The sequence below is a fragment of the Lactuca sativa genome, chromosome 5 (assembly GCF_002870075.4).
Source record: "Lactuca sativa cultivar Salinas chromosome 5, Lsat_Salinas_v11, whole genome shotgun sequence".
NCBI lineage: Eukaryota > Viridiplantae > Streptophyta > Magnoliopsida > Asterales > Asteraceae > Lactuca > Lactuca sativa.
In genome coordinates this window covers 122630047-122643786 of record NC_056627.2, presented here as the reverse complement: position 1 = coordinate 122643786, position 13740 = coordinate 122630047, and the positions used below count along the sequence as shown (strand labels likewise).

General features: G+C 35.0%; 2 long non-coding RNA genes across 2 annotated transcripts; both read right to left on the bottom strand.

Moving 5' to 3' along the window:
- Positions 1-2416: 2416 nt before the first annotated feature.
- Positions 2417-4408, bottom strand: LOC128126228 (uncharacterized). Its single transcript, XR_008223991.1, has 2 exons — positions 4306-4408; positions 2417-2582 (listed from the first exon to the last, which is right to left on the bottom strand). It is a non-coding gene; the product is annotated as an uncharacterized LOC128126228 (long non-coding RNA).
- Positions 4409-9526: 5118 nt separating this feature from the next.
- LOC128126227 (uncharacterized) lies at positions 9527-11519 on the bottom strand. The gene is made up of 2 exons (XR_008223990.1): positions 11417-11519; positions 9527-9692 (listed from the first exon to the last, which is right to left on the bottom strand). It is a non-coding gene; the product is annotated as an uncharacterized LOC128126227 (long non-coding RNA).
- Positions 11520-13740: the final 2221 nt, after the last annotated feature.

The window sequence follows — 13740 nt, the reverse complement described above, 5'->3', positions numbered from 1 at the left end:
CAAACCTTGTTTTTTTCGAATTTAGCAAGTTTAGATTGCAAGGAAACAATCCAATCAGGATCATCCAATGTAGCCTTTACTGATTTCGGTTCTATTTTCGAAATAAAAACATTAAACATGAAAAATTCTTGATGTACATTGAGTACCTCATTTTTATCACGAAGCTGAGCTCTTGTCAACACTCCAACTTGAGGATCACCAAGAACTTGTTTTTTACGATGATTTCGTGTCCATATTTTCATTGGTGGATATGTAGGATCGAAATCCAAAGGTGCATCTTTGAACATATCATTCGGTTCAGAACCTTCACCTACATTAGACACATTATCAAACACATCATGAAAAAAATCAGTTTTTTCATGTGAATTAGTAGGTATAAATCCATTTTGCTCCCCCCTCGACAATTGGATTGACATTTTTATGCTCCCCCTCGACATCAGTAGACGAACACCCATGCTCCCCATCAACATCAACATTCAAATTCAAGTTCTCCCCCTCCACTTGATCACCTTGCACCCCTTGGTGAGTTTTGACATGTATTGGAGAATTTGTTGTAGAATGTAAATCAACATCGTCCTGAGTTATTGTCGAACCATCAAAATGCTTCGATGCTTCAGGAATCTAATTATCATCAGCATGGAGTTTTGCATCTATTGCCCTATCAGGAACACCAAAAATTGAGTCATAATCAAAATCTAATGAATTAGCAATTTGTGACTCATCATTTGTTTCTAAGAGAATTGGCTTTTATACAAAAGTATTTTCGACACGCTTAACATAGTAATCATCAAAAGTGAGATTGAAATTTTCTTCAATATTCCTTGTTCATTTGTTTAACACTCAATATGCAACTTAATTGATCGAATATCCCAAGAATATACCCTTATCAGCTTTGGACTGAAATTTCGAAAGGTTATCTTTGAGATTCATGATAAAACATCTGCAACCAAAAATATGGAAAATTTTCACATTTGGTTTGCGATTGTTAATGATTTCATAAGGAGTGATATTAAAACGATGATGAATAAATGATTGGTTTTGAGTGATCAATGTTGTCGAAACTGCTTCTGCCTAGAGATATTGGGGTAGATTCACATAGGTAAGCATAGTCCTTACTGTTTAGCATAGTGACATGTTTCTCCTTTCGACAACACCGTTTTGTTGAGGTGTGTAAGGAGACAAAAAAAATTATGCGTTATCCCTTGACTAGTCAAAAACGAATCAAGAACATGATTCTTGAATTCTAAGCCATTATCACTTTTGATTTTTCTAGCTTTCTTCCTCAAACCGAGTTCAATATGCTTGATGAAATCGATCATTACTTGAGCCGTTTCAGACTTCTGACGAAGAAAAAAAACCAAGTGAACCTTGAAAAATCATCGACAATAACCAAGATGTACCTCTTTTTGTTGAGAGTCTCAACAGTCGAAGATTCACAAAGGTCAATTGGAAGAAGTTCCAGGGGTTCTATGATCTTTGAATCGATGACAATTAGATGACCTTGACGATGTTGTTTCCCCGGTTCACATGCTGCACATAAAGAATCATTATCAAATTTTAAAAACGGTAAGCCTCGAACAAGATCATTTACCGCTAATTTGTTCAGATTTTTGAAATTCAGATGAGATAGTCTCCGATGCCACAACCAGCTCAAATCAGATGATGCCTTCAAAAGCAAGCAAATAGAGGGTACTCCAACGATGGGCTTGATGTCGAGAGTGAGCATATCACCTTTTCTCTTAGACTTGAGAAAAACTTCTTTGGTTTCTTTGTTCGAAATGACACTACCTTCCTCTCGAAGACCACTTGATTACTAGTGCCCACAACAAGTTGTGAAACACTTACCAAGTTATGTTTAAGACCTTCGATGTGTGCCACTCGATTGACTGTGAACTTTCCATTTGTGACTTTCCTATAGCCTTTAACCTTGCATTTCTGATTATTTCCAAATTTTACAACTCCAACATTTTCCAAACTTCAATAATCTTGCAGATTTTCCTTTCGAACTATGATGTGACGAGAGCAACCACTGTCAATGTACTAGTGTTCATCGTATTGCTTGTTACGTAACACATGCGACCAATTAAAGAATATAGGTCCCCAAGGCTTTTTGGGTCTTTGGTGATTAGAATGAATTGCTTTATGAAACGATGAACCTAAGACCCAATTCCAAACCTTTTATTTCAAACTATCTATTAAGTCAACTTCGATAGACTTAGGTATCATAAAGAAATGATTCATTGGTTGAGGTTCGACACAAACTTTCCCTTTTTCATCAACAATCCGTTTTGCCTCAACTTTTGCTTTGGGAACTTCTTTCCATTTTCGAACTAAAGGATTGTCACACCCCAAAACCACGAACGGCGGAAACGTTCTGGGGCGGAGGACGTCATATTTAGTATCATAACAGTTCATAGAAAGGAAAGTACACACCACCATATATATTAAAGTTTCCAAAATGTTTACATAATCGTATTCGTTACTTGTTCAAAAGATAAATACAAAAACATCCTTCAAAAGAAGTAATTAACGTCAGCACGTTAATCCCCAAAAGTTGATTTCCAAATCTGCTTAGCGGTTCCCTGAGAATACAAGTTATTTCAAAGAAAAAGTGTCAACAATTAAGTTGGTGAGTTCATAAGTAGTGTTTTGAGAAAATGTACGCCATTCGAAAGTTCGTGTATGTTTTCCAGAAAACGCACTGTTTCAAATGTAAGGAGTTATGATTTGTTGTGTTTTCCAAGAAAAACCCTTATTTTCTTATAAAAGTATGAAATGCATATGAATGTTCGTGTTATAAGTTGCAACTAATTGTACCGAGAAAATCCCTTATTTTCCTATTAGTTGTTTGGTTTGTATACAGGAAAAACCCTTATTTTCCTGACATAACTGGCAGTCTCTAAGACCGAAAATCGCAAGCAATCGACGTGCTCGAAAGGTGTGGCATAGTTTTATATAATAAAGCTATACGAAGATCGCATTTGTTAGATGAAGAATAGTTTTAATAGCTACTCTTTCATAAAAGCATAATACCATAATAATTGTATATCCGATGAGTTTTATAACCATACTAAACATAATATGCCTGTAGCGACGTTCTTCAGGCGTCGTAGCGTTATGACAACTGTCACCCCAAAAGACGGACTGTAGCTAACAGTCAGGGCGCGGGATCATGACTTCCCGTATAGATCTATACACATTTGACACGTTCTCTGAACGGGAGACTCTGGTTATAGACAGGACTTGTAGCGATACCTTTTATCAAAAAGGCAGTGTTTGAAGATGTACACGTCTCATGGATTCTCAACTAAGTCTGTATTAAAGTAGTAGTTTTGTATGCAAAGTTTATCCTTTTTCACAATGTTTGACAAAGCATAAATCATAAGTTTTTAGAATGTATAAAACGGTTTAGCAACGAAGAATACTTTGGAATTTCTAAATACTTTGTATAAATCTAGTGCATGCGAAGTATGACAAGAGTTTTCACATAGTAGTAATAAATCACAAGTGATTCATTTGATAAAAACGAGTAAAGTTAAATTTTTGATGTAGAAGACAAGTTTGTAAACAAAACATATATATGTATATGGTTATATATATGTATAAGTTTTAAAGGATGATTTGGCATGTTTCGTAATTGTTGTTCATATTCTTACGTTTTTATTAGAAACTTTGCATGAAATAATCCTTAAGTTTGATACTAAAGACCTTTTTGTACTTATTACTTTTGTAAAAATGGTCATTAAACATATTTAAATGATTGTGTTTTAACTTCCTTAATGTATAAACATTACTCAAAAATGTTAGAAGGTGTTAATAAATCTATAAACCACTTTTGACAGTTTTACCCTTTACTGTCCCTGTTTTTAGAAAACTCATAGAAAAATCATCGTAAGTCAAAAACTGAATCCGTCACCTCTGAGAGTTTATAAAATAAGTCTACTTTGCTCCTAATTTTTATTATGATTTTTAGTGGTCTCAAACTAGTGTGAAAATGAACATCTTCACAGACTGGTCCGAAATCACTTCTGAAATGACAGGCAGTTTTATAAAAATCGCCATAAATTGTAGAAAAATCGTATGAACGTGTGCGAGTAGTCATTAGAAAGGTATAAACTTGAACTATTTGCATATTGTACAGTTTTGAAAGATATTAAGTTTAAGATGGTCAAAACAGTCCGTGAACAGGACTCAACTTTTCTGTAGAAAGCTGTCATTTAAATTTGAGTTATGTTTAGTGTTCTAACTTGTATTCCCCCCCTTAAAACTTGAATAAAACATGAAAATGTAGGGGTATGAACTCACCTTATGTGAATACTTGAAGAATGGAAAGTTGAAGATGAACTTTTGGTTGTTGGTTTGATGCTCCAAAACAGCCACTCTTTTGGCTATGTTGCTGTCACGAAAATTTCACAGCAAAAGTGCAAGAAAAAGGGTAGTTTACTCACTGTTTTGAATCAATAATTTTGAGTATCAAAACAAGTAACTTCCAGGGGTATTTGGTGGTAAAAATATCAAGCAAAAGGAAGGTGTAGATGGGTGAAATGGTGGCTGAAACACAAAAGGGACAGCAACCCTTTAGTTCATGGTTTTGATGGCTTTGGAAGGAAGTTCTTGTGCTTGAAAATGAGATGAAGGTTGAGAGTAATTACTTGGAGTATTGGCTGGTCAAATGAGGGTAAAATGAAGAGGAAATTTCGTGGTTATGAAGGAGGAAAGGGTGGAAGAGGATAAGGGGACAAAACCTAGACTAGCTTGTGATGGGATGTGAGTTTAAGTGATGTGATCTTGTCTAGCCACTTGCTTGGGTGGTTGCTTAGAGATAGAGTTAGTTAACTAACTAACTACTAGATATTTAGTTAGTTAGGAGTTCTAGGTAAGGAGAGGGAAGGTCTTAATCTTGAAAATTAGAAGAGGGATTAAGAAGCATTCTTAGTAAAATGTCTTAAGTGATTAAGCACTTATTAGTTAAGTTGGCACTTATCTCCACCAATTCTCTTATCTTAATTGATTTAGAAATCATATTCCTTACATGAAATCACTTTAGGTAATGACCCATAACTAGTTATTCACTAGATAATAATACATATGTATAAATACATACATGTATACTTAGTATAAAATAACAATGTAGTTTTTGTGTATTTGAACTTTAATGTTTATGTTTTATTCTTTTTATTCAAAAACACTTGGATACATTTTAATTATACCTTATAATAATTCATTTTATATTTTAATTTATTTAAATATAAAATTTATTGACCAATGTATAATTTCGTGACATTTAACCGGTTAACCATATCGTTAAACACGTTTTGTCACTTTGGTTCGTATATTTGTCGAATTTAGATCCTACACAACTATTAAGCACACGTTTTACATAGAACCTAACTTAATTATCAACTAGATACATGTTGTTACAAAAATTAAGTTTGTTGCGTTCAAATGATGTTATATGCTAATTTCACAAACCGGTGATGGTTCGTAGCCATACATCATAACGAAATTTATCAATAGCTACTTGTTTTATATTTCACAGTAACTTATTTAAATAAAAGAGGTTAAATTCCTTCAACCATTCTTAATAAAATATTCATATTGCTTAATAATCAAAAGATAGCATCGTACGATCGTTCCTATTTTTTTTTTTTTTTTACCAATTGTTACATTCTCCCCCCGTTAAAAGAATTTCGCCCCGAAATTCAACTTGTAGACGGGATATCACTAAGCAATTGGGGGTGTTTTATTTATTTATTTATTTATTTATTTTATTTTTTTGATTCGCGCGTTCCCTAGTGAATTCAGGTCCTCGCTTGGCGTTCCAACGGGCCTTCACTATGGGTATGCGGCTTTGTTTCGTCCTTTTGACCTCTTGATCCATGATTTCCACCGGTTCTTCGATGAAGTTTAGACTCCCGTTGATTTCAATTTCATCCAGTGGAATAACAAGAGTCTCATCAGACAAGATCTTCTTCCGATCCTGGGATGCCTTCAATCATTCACGGGTTTGAACAATCTTCTCTGTAGTTTCTCGTATGTTCTGGGGGCTGGTGAAAGTGTTGTTAGGAACTTGCCTATTAGCTATTTTTGTGTCACCTACCTCATCCCATCAAAGAGGTGATCTACACTTGCTTCTGCAGAGAGCTTCGAATGACGTGACCTTGATGTTAATGTAATAGCTGATGTTGTATAAGGATTCGATGAATGGTTCTTCCTCTTTGTCTTTCAGTTTGAGGGTGATAAAAAGGACTTCTTTAACGACTATTAAAAAACACGAGGCGAATCGCCTGTCCCTTATCCAAAATGATAGACACTGGTATACTATGCAGTCTTGCAATTTTCTTTGTATATGCTCCTATTAGCTTTTCTATTTTTCTTTGTATCCTTGGTCGGTAAAAAGTGTGTGGGTTTGGTTGATTTGTCCGCGATCGCTCAAGTGGTAGCATGTCCATCCACTGTCCTGGGTAACTTGTCATGGAGTTCATGGTATGACTCATAACTGATTCACCTATCATCTCTTTGTGTTTATAAGTCGTATATAATTAAGATTGAAAAGACAATCGAATCGGTGATTCTATTCTAAGCCCACATCCAAACAAGGAAAAGGATTTAAAGCGGAATTACCAACCCTAAGTCCGTAGAATCTTAATTATATAGGGCTCCAATATATACACTTAGTAATCATAGATTCACTAGTATGGGTCCATAGTCTCTACTTGAGTGGGGTGATTAACTTGGGTGAGATGGCATTTACCCCAACCCTTTTCCGCAATTACTACACTTAGGTTGATTTTTGAACTCGGGTTACCGTATGGATGGTATTCCCAGGAGATCTTCTCGGAATATATCGAGAAGGTTACGGGCTTTTTCAACATCCATGATGTCTTTCTCTTCTTGTTTCTTATCCACAGCACAGGCTAGGACGGCGTGGTGCCTCCTGTGTAGGTACTTCTGAGTCTTGTTGCAAAAGGTGAGTCGGGGGATTGTGTCCGGTTTGTCGTTATAGACAACGAGGGTTCTATTACTGGATGGGTTTAGGCGAATGGACTTTTCGTAATATATGATATCGGTATGGTGAGGAAACTAACTAATACGTTGTTAAAATGAAAATGTCGTAAATTTTTATTGTGACCGGTTTTAGGATGATTTGAATGAATTGGTTGATTTAGTGTTAGAGTGCACCCTATGTACACGTCTCTAGTGCTTTTGATTATTCCAATTCTACTGTAAATATTTCGTTTAAGTTTTTGAGGTTTTTGGTTGAGAAATTGATTAAATCTACGACTCACAATACTCCTCTCCGCGTTGCTATTATATAGTATCCATGCATATGTGCTATCGGGAATGAACGTACCGGAATCTCAGCGGGGTCTATTACTGCTTTCCCACGCTCTGTTGCTAAAACACTTCCGATGCTCTTGACATCTTTGTTTTTAGTCTCCGGGAACTCCTTTATGAAATGCCCTACTTCTCCACATCTGTAGCAAGTCCGACTCATCCCAGCTTTTGTGTTCTAGTTGGTCTGTTGAGCCGGCACCCTACAGAACTTTGTGGTATGCCCCTTTTTCATTATAGTTCTTGCAATGCATTTCCCTGCACTTTCCTTTGTGATGAAAGCTACACTTGGTGCATTTTGGCAGGTTTCCAACATATGGTCTTGTTGGCACTGAGGTAGTAGGGATGGTGGTGGTATGGAATGGCACTGTTTGTTGTACAAGTTGAGGTATCGTGGATTGGTGAATAATAAAATCCAACCACTGAAAGAGACTTGGAAATGTCTCCGTATCTAACTTGCTATGTTCCAATGACTTAACTAAAGCAGGTTTCAGATAGACTCCAATGAGAGTATGATAAGAGTACTTGAATGATGGAAATGACACAAAAGTTAGCCGGCGGTCAATATCTTGGATATTTACGGCGTAAAGGTTCAGGAAAATGGCCTTGTAAAGGTCTTACATCATATACACAGGAGATAGTTCCTGACAGTATAAAGACCTAACTAAAGTACTTACGGTACAAGATAATTTCATAGAAAATGCCACATCAGGCATAGACAGAAGAATACGATTCCTCTTTTTGTAAGGGAAATAAAGTAAAGCGTCTACTACTGGTGACGGTAATTCCTTTGGTGAATTCTTAGTTCAACCAATTGACGTTCCATGTCAAGTAGGTGTCTCTATTACACCCTCTGGCGTACTTGGAGCTCTATAACTTTGGCTCGGGTTTTCAGCTAGTGTTTGCAGCAGGTTCTCATGGTTTCTTTATGATCTCTTGTGAGCATCTTCTAGATGAGTGGTGTGGAGGGTATTCATTCTTGCAACGGTGACAACTTCGGCAATCTGATGTTGGGCTGTCCTGCCTTGAATCTTATTTTGGGCCACTCTGCGGACCATGATTGGCAAGATTCTACCTGCTGAGCCCCCATTGCTCAGGTCGTAAAAGTTTCGGTCGCCAATAAATGGCATGGGCTGATCTTGTTCTTGGCTTCATGTTTCCAAGCATTCCACCGAATCAGGTGTCGGGCCATGAAGAGCTGGACGAGGGTTAGGAATTGGAATGGGAGTTGCTCGAGGTAGGTTCTCAACCTCTAGTTCGGAATTAGCATCGGCTGAAAGGTTTTCATCATGATGATCATCCAAAGGGATAGGATGATCATTCTCTGGTTCTTCTCCAAACCAACCAGCTATGACTTCATTCGGAAGATACTGGTTGTCAAGGGGATGGAGCCCAACTATGATTTCTATGCGAGAATTTAGGGTAAGTGGATAATTATTAGACGAACTATCTAGATAATTATTTAGAAAACCCTCATTAGTTACATCGCTATTTGTGAAGTGCATACCAGCTATGTGTAATCTAAACAGGATAGACCATCGAATAAGTGACCTTATTTCCAAATTCACACAGAATAGGGGTAAGGCAAAATTATCACTGATTCTAAGTCTATAACATCCTAATTACATGTAGCCTTAGTGTATCCACTTAGCAACTATCAACTTAGTAATGAGGATCCCGTTTTAATTCTCAAGTATAAAGTACTTATAGTAACACCAAAATACACCTATAGTATTTTAAATTTATTGATATGTTCTATTCTTCTCATTGTGGTAGGGTTGGTAAGATTTTAGCATTGTTGCAACCACCAAATTAAAACTTAGGCACATGCTAGTCAACCCTCGGATAATATAGGCGATCAGGCTATATATCTTCCCAGTTTTGACCATATGTCTCTAAGCCCACTTGTGTTGCCCAACAATCGTAATTCTTTTGTACTGTCCTAGTGACACTGATTTTAGTATGAATGCAGCACGTATACTTACTTAAATATTTTACTATTTAAAGTATAAACTCTAAATCAGAGTATTTTTAATCCCATTGTATTTATAGTTAGTATATCTTTTATGGGTTGATATACTCAATTCACTATAAACAATGCTCTGATACCAATCTGTCACACCCCAAAACCACGAACGGCGGAAACGTTCTGGGGCGGAGGACGTCATATTTAGTATCATAACAGTTCATAGAAAGGAAAGTACACACCACCATATATATTAAAGTTTCCAAAATGTTTACATAATCGTATTCGTTACTTGTTCAAAAGATAAATACAAAAACATCCTTCAAAAGAAGTAATTAACGTCAGCACGTTAATCCCCAAAAGTTGATTTCCAAATCTGCTTAGCGGTTCCCTGAGAATACAAGTTATTTCAAAGAAAAAGTGTCAACAATTAAGTTGGTGAGTTCATAAGTAGTGTTTTGAGAAAATGTACGCCATTCGAAAGTTCGTGTATGTTTTCCAGAAAACGCACTGTTTCAAATGTAAGGAGTTATGATTTGTTGTGTTTTCCAAGAAAAACCCTTATTTTCTTATAAAAGTATGAAATGCATATGAATGTTCGTGTTATAAGTTGCAACTAATTGTACCGAGAAAATCCCTTATTTTCCTATTAGTTGTTTGGTTTGTATACAGGAAAAACCCTTATTTTCCTGACATAACTGGCAGTCTCTAAGACCGAAAATCGCAAGCAATCGACGTGCTCGAAAGGTGTGGCATAGTTTTATATAATAAAGCTATACGAAGATCGCATTTGTTAGATGAAGAATAGTTTTAATAGCTACTCTTTCATAAAAGCATAATACCATAATAATTGTATATCCGATGAGTTTTATAACCATACTAAACATAATATGCCTGTAGCGACGTTCTTCAGGCGTCGTAGCGTTATGACAACTGTCACCCCCAAAAGACGGACTGTAGCTAACAGTCAGGGCGCGGGATCATGACTTCCCGTATAGATCTATACACATTTGACACGTTCTCTGAACGGGAGACTCTGGTTATAGACAGGACTTGTAGCGATACCTTTTATCAAAAAGGCAGTGTTTGAAGATGTACACGTCTCATGGATTCTCAACTAAGTCTGTATTAAAGTAGTAGTTTTGTATGCAAAGTTTATCCTTTTTCACAATGTTTGACAAAGCATAAATCATAAGTTTTTAGAATGTATAAAACGGTTTAGCAACGAAGAATACTTTGGAATTTCTAAATACTTTGTATAAATCTAGTGCATGCGAAGTATGACAAGAGTTTTCACATAGTAGTAATAAATCACAAGTGATTCATTTGATAAAAACGAGTAAAGTTAAATTTTTGATGTAGAAGACAAGTTTGTAAACAAAACATATATATGTATATGGTTATATATATGTATAAGTTTTAAAGGATGATTTGGCATGTTTCGTAATTGTTGTTCATATTCTTACGTTTTTATTAGAAACTTTGCATGAAATAATCCTTAAGTTTGATACTAAAGACCTTTTTGTACTTATTACTTTTGTAAAAATGGTCATTAAACATATTTAAATGATTGTGTTTTAACTTCCTTAATGTATAAACATTACTCAAAAATGTTAGAAGGTGTTAATAAATCTATAAACCACTTTTGACAGTTTTACCCTTTACTGTCCCTGTTTTTAGAAAACTCATAGAAAAATCATCGTAAGTCAAAAACTGAATCCGTCACCTCTGAGAGTTTATAAAATAAGTCTACTTTGCTCCTAATTTTTATTATGATTTTTAGTGGTCTCAAACTAGTGTGAAAATGAACATCTTCACAGACTGGTCCGAAATCACTTCTGAAATGACAGGCAGTTTTATAAAAATCGCCATAAATTGTAGAAAAATCGTATGAACGTGTGCGAGTAGTCATTAGAAAGGTATAAACTTGAACTATTTGCATATTGTACAGTTTTGAAAGATATTAAGTTTAAGATGGTCAAAACAGTCCGTGAACAGGACTCAACTTTTCTGTAGAAAGCTGTCATTTAAATTTGAGTTATGTTTAGTGTTCTAACTTGTATTCCCCCCCTTAAAACTTGAATAAAACATGAAAATGTAGGGGTATGAACTCACCTTATGTGAATACTTGAAGAATGGAAAGTTGAAGATGAACTTTTGGTTGTTGGTTTGATGCTCCAAAACAGCCACTCTTTTGGCTATGTTGCTGTCACGAAAATTTCACAGCAAAAGTGCAAGAAAAAGGGTAGTTTACTCACTGTTTTGAATCAATAATTTTGAGTATCAAAACAAGTAACTTCCAGGGGTATTTGGTGGTAAAAATATCAAGCAAAAGGAAGGTGTAGATGGGTGAAATGGTGGCTGAAACACAAAAGGGACAGCAACCCTTTAGTTCATGGTTTTGATGGCTTTGGAAGGAAGTTCTTGTGCTTGAAAATGAGATGAAGGTTGAGAGTAATTACTTGGAGTATTGGCTGGTCAAATGAGGGTAAAATGAAGAGGAAATTTCGTGGTTATGAAGGAGGAAAGGGTGGAAGAGGATAAGGGGACAAAACCTAGACTAGCTTGTGATGGGATGTGAGTTTAAGTGATGTGATCTTGTCTAGCCACTTGCTTGGGTGGTTGCTTAGAGATAGAGTTAGTTAACTAACTAACTACTAGATATTTAGTTAGTTAGGAGTTCTAGGTAAGGAGAGGGAAGGTCTTAATCTTGAAAATTAGAAGAGGGATTAAGAAGCATTCTTAGTAAAATGTCTTAAGTGATTAAGCACTTATTAGTTAAGTTGGCACTTATCTCCACCAATTCTCTTATCTTAATTGATTTAGAAATCATATTCCTTACATGAAATCACTTTAGGTAATGACCCATAACTAGTTATTCACTAGATAATAATACATATGTATAAATACATACATGTATACTTAGTATAAAATAACAATGTAGTTTTTGTGTATTTGAACTTTAATGTTTATGTTTTATTCTTTTTATTCAAAAACACTTGGATACATTTTAATTATACCTTATAATAATTCATTTTATATTTTAATTTATTTAAATATAAAATTTATTGACCAATGTATAATTTCGTGACATTTAACCGGTTAACCATATCGTTAAACACGTTTTGTCACTTTGGTTCGTATATTTGTCGAATTTAGATCCTACACAACTATTAAGCACACGTTTTACATAGAACCTAACTTAATTATCAACTAGATACATGTTGTTACAAAAATTAAGTTTGTTGCGTTCAAATGATGTTATATGCTAATTTCACAAACCGGTGATGGTTCGTAGCCATACATCATAACGAAATTTATCAATAGCTACTTGTTTTATATTTCACAGTAACTTATTTAAATAAAAGAGGTTAAATTCCTTCAACCATTCTTAATAAAATACTCATATTGCTTAATAATCAAAAGATAGCATCGTACGATCGTTCCTATTTTTTTTTTTTTTTTACCAATTGTTACAAGGATTGGATTCCAATGACGAAGAACTTTCTAATTGGGACTCATTCAAGTAGCTTTCGTAAGCAGACTTGATTTCTTCTTGAGAAAACTTTCCAGATTGATAAGGTTTTTCTTTTCCTTCTAGCCAATGATTGATGTTCTTTGTGTTAGACTTCCCTTTTACAAATGAAGCTTTGCCTGGCTGCTTCAAACAAGATTATGAAATTATGGTTGATTTGGTGTAAGTGGTTCTTTTCTTGTACTTTTGAAGTTTAATTTTTTGAAGTATCTTTTTGGAAATGATGTTTTGACACAAGTTTCAAAATGGTTTTGAAAATTTTTATAATAACCAATAGATGTTCGATCATAAACTTTTTGTCCATTTGAAAAACATCTTTGATGTTGAAATGGATGAAAATTTCTTTGTTCATTTTGTTTAAAACCAATTTAATGAAAATTGTTCTGTGAAAACCTTGTATTTTGACGATTAGGAACAAAATTCCTTTGTTTTGGTTTTGAACAAAATTCTGATTTCTTGGTTTTTGAACATTCAATTTTTGAATTGTTTTAGGAACTTTTGAATAACTTTTTGATAAATCATTTTGTTTATCAGCTGTCACACCCCAAAACCACGAACGGCGGAAACGTTCAGGGGTGGAGGACGTCATGTACAGTATCACAGCATTGCAATATAATAAACAAGCAACAACATCATCCATTGCATTATAAGTAGAGTTTTAATACATGTGTGTTCTTTCATAATGTACAACAATAAAATGAATAATCAAAATAAGGCGAGTCTTGTCTGTGCTCCATCTTCTCCGGTAACCTGACCATCGCACCTGTCTAACTGATGACCTGAGAATACAAGTTATTTTGAAAGCGAGTATCAGCTTTAAAGCTGCTGAATTCATAAGTATTTAAGTGTCATTGTATGGATTATGAAAATCTATTATGAAGGCCATGTAAACCTTTAATGAAAA